Source organism: Rhinoraja longicauda, chromosome 26 (genome assembly GCF_053455715.1).
Source record: "Rhinoraja longicauda isolate Sanriku21f chromosome 26, sRhiLon1.1, whole genome shotgun sequence".
NCBI classification, from domain to species: domain Eukaryota; kingdom Metazoa; phylum Chordata; class Chondrichthyes; order Rajiformes; family Arhynchobatidae; genus Rhinoraja; species Rhinoraja longicauda.
Genome location: NC_135978.1, coordinates 20,098,447 through 20,102,540, shown reverse-complemented (window position 1 = coordinate 20,102,540; position 4,094 = coordinate 20,098,447).

Genomic DNA, 4,094 nt, shown 5'->3' with positions numbered 1-4,094 from the left:
CGGAAGCGGAACCGGTGGCCCTTCCCACCAATCGCGGGGCTTGGGGCATTGGACCAATCATTGCGCGACTGATGGACATTAGACCAATCAGAGCGTAGGGAAACATTGGTCCAATCAAGAGGTAGGGGGACATTGGACCAATCAGGGGATAGGGGACATTGGACCAATCAGGGGGTTAGGGTTAGGGTAAGGTGAGGGCAGGATTTGGTGCAAGACCCAGCATGGATCTCTGCACCACACCTGTAGTGAAAGGCCTCTGACCATAAACCAACCCTGAACCACCACCAACAGTTGGTCTGAAGAAGGGTCTCAACCCAAAACGTCACTCATTCCTTCTCTCCAAAGTCATGGAAGCAGAGATTAGGCATTTGCAAACAATAGAACTCTACAATATCCACAATATAATTGAAAAGACATTTAACTTTATACTTAGAGCCAAGAAAATTTGAATTGGTGAATTGATTAGTTAAAAACCCTTGACAGCCACTAAACTGACCAATGCTGCCTGACGTGGTACAGAAGCATGAATCCAATTCAAATAGGCACAGTGGTGGAGTAAATCACCGGGTCAGGTAGCATCTGTGGAGAATAAAGATGGGTGATGTTTCAGGTTGGGACCCTTCTTCAGACAAGGGGGGGGGGGGGGGGAGAGCTTGTATAAATCAGGACCTGATCTTTTCATTGGTTAGCTGATATGCGAAACAGAGCAACCCTGTATATCTTGCACACAAAATGATGTAAATCTTTAATTAAGCAGGGGGAAAACATTTAAAAATAAAATAACAAAAAAATGTGAGTTGATAGATGAGATATTGTCTGCATTTTAATGGTATCATCATATATACTGTCCTTGTCGCTCTTGGAGGTGAGAGGCAGTGAGTGCAGGTCAGGCAGCATCTGAGTAAAGGAATAGGTAATGTCTCAGGTTGAGAACCACTTTCTTACATTCTGCGATAGTCAGAGAATGCTGGAAGCTCTCAGCAGGTTGTTGGGGCCACGTGGAAGGGAGGCGTTCGTGGCCAGCTGAGTGTAGGAGGGAATGACAGAGCAGTTTCAGGTTGCAGGGAATTGCTTCTGCCTGGGTCGACAATTCCTTCACGGTCAGGTGGGACTCCAAGCTGACACATCTCTTTGGAGTTATGCCTGGTGTTTTAATGGAGGCAATAATTCAATGTAAGGTACAAAAAAGTTGCAGATGCTGGTTTATATTTTTTAAAAGGCACAAAATTGCTGGAGTAACTCAAGTGGTTTGGAAATATAGAATATTATTTTATTTTTAGTTTAGAGGTGTAACATGGAAACAGCCCTATCAGCCCATCGTCCAATCTGACCCTCCATCATTTATTCACACTAATCCTGTGTTACCTAATTTCTAATTTACTCCTTACATATTGGAGGCAATTCTTTTAGAGGCCGGTTTTAATCTAGCTGCTTTTATTTATTTGTTTGATTTCCAAAGTTGGCGCCTTTTTCATGACAGAGATAGTGGGAGGATGGAGCTGGAAGTTAACTGAAAAGCCCCACCTATCTGCATTCACTGAACTTCATAACAGCAGATTTGTAAAGTAATCTGTTTTAATTAAGACCTGGTGTAGGGCCTCAACCTGAAACCCTGAGGAAGTGGTTCTCAACCTGAAACATTACCTATTCCTTTACTCAGATGCTGCCTGACCTGCTGATTTCCCAACCATTTTGTGAAATAAATACCTTGAGATCTATTTATCTCTATCTTGCCTCTCACACACAAACACACACTCACACACACAAACACACATTTATAATAAGTTAAATTTATGCAGAGTGTGTGTTTGAGCAATACAAGTGAAACTGTACAAAAGAGGCGGCTGGGGAGGAAGGATGGGAGGGCAATGGGCAAAATCAGTAAGACATAACAAAATCAGAGAAATTAAGCAGGGGGGAAACATTTTAAAATAAAATAACAAAAAAATGTGAGTTAATAGATGAGATATTTTCTCCATTTTAATGGCACCATCACATATACTGTTCCCCCACAACACTGATTACACTGCGAGATGCAAAACGAACGGCGGGTTTTGCCTACTAAAATAGCGGACGTTCCGCTCCTCTGCGTACTACACTTCAGTACATGCGATTTCGACGGAGTGGTCCATCTTGCTCCTCTACGACCTTTGGTCGGCATGCAAGACAAACCACACCCCCCACACACACCCCCCCCCCCCCCCCCCTTCCCATCATTCTTACTGGGCTATATATGAGACAGATCTGCCGCTAAGCGTCGAGCCGAGAAGAAACGAAACTGTGGGAGTGGAAGAGGTTTTGCTTCAGGAGTTCAGTAGTTCAGTAGCTCAGTAATTCCCGCGTTTAATCGCAATCCAAAGCAAAGGCGATCTATTTCCCCCCTGGCTTTGATAATCGAAGGTTAGTGTTAATACAATTGCATTTTGATCCTAGAGAGACACAGAATGCTGGAGTAATTGTCTCAGCGGGACAGGCAGCATCTCTAGAGGGAAGAGATTCTCTCCAGAAATGCCACTTGTCCATCAGAGTTACTCCAACATTTTGTGTCCATCTTCGATGCAGTTCCAATGCGTTTTGATCCTATTTGGGGTTATGTCCACGCGTCGTTGATGGGTGACCCGGTTCAGGAGCAGCGAATCTCCGCGGGAAACCGCTTTTCAAACCAGCCGCCCCAGACCCGCCTGTTTCACTGGTTGTGTACACTGCCAGGGCCAGGAAGCGAGCGGGCAAGATCATCTCTGACCCCCTCTAACCCTGGCCACAAAAGTTGCAGATGCTGGTTTATATTTTTTTAAAGGCACAAATTGCTGGAGTAACTCAAGTGGTTTGAAAATATAGAATATTATTTTATTTTTAGTTTAGAGGTGTAACGTGGAAACAGGCCCTTCGGCCCACTGTCCCATCTGACCCTCCATCATTTATTCACACTAATCCTATGTTACTTAATTTCTCATTTACTCCTTACGTATTGGAGGCAATTCTTTTAGAGGCCGGTTTTAATCTAGCTGTTTTTATTTATTTGATTGATTTCCATGTTCAAAGTTGGTGCCTTTTTCATGGCAGAGATAGTGGGAGGATGGAGTTGGAAGTTAACTGAATGGCCCCACATATCTGCATTCACTGAACTTCATAACAGCAGATTCGTAAAGTAATCTGTTTTGATTAAGACCTGATGTAGGGCCTCAACCTGAAACCCTGAGGGAGTGGTTCTCAACGTGAAACATTACCGATTCCTTTACTCAGATGCTGCCTGACCTGCTGAGTTACTCCAGCATTTTTGTGCCTATTTTTGGTGTAAACCAGCATCTGCAGTTCCTTCCTACCCAATGTTTGCCTCCACAGATGCTGCTAGACCTGCTGAATTCCTCCTACCATTTGGAGATTCCAGCATCTGCAATCTCCTGTGTCTCCTCTGTTTTTATTTCTCTCGAGTCATTACATTGTTCAGAAGCCGACTGGTTTCATATATTGCTCTGTCTGCACCAATCAGTTGTAACTCTATCATAATTTAAACTGCTGTTCCTAGTAATATATAATTACAGTGAAAAGGATAAAGCATTGTATTGGATGCAAAGAACTGCAGATGTTTTTACAAAAAAAGACACAAAGTGCTGAAGTAACTTGGTGGGTTTGGCAGCATTTCTGGAGAACATGAACTCTTTGCATCGGGATTCTTCAGACTGAGTTACTCCAGCACTTTGATCTTTTATTATTTTTTAATAGTTGTGAGGACAATGCAGAGGCTGCAGTGGGAAACAGAGTTATGTGTGTGGACAAATGATGGAGCATAATGTGGTGCGTATATGGTAATGGTTGAGAACTTCAAGTTTCTGGGGCATTCATATTAGCAAAGATCTATCATGGACCAACTACATTAATGTGACACCCAAGAGGACACACCGACAGCTCTCCCCAAGACCATAAGAAATTACAGTTGTAAATGTAGCTCAGTTCAACTGGGCTATGCCTCCATCTACACCATATGCTGCCTTAGAAAGGAACTAACATAATCAAAGATTTGTCCCATCCTGGTCATTCTTTCTTATCCCTGCTCCTGTCCAGCAGAAGGTACAGAGGTTGATCTATATCCAGCT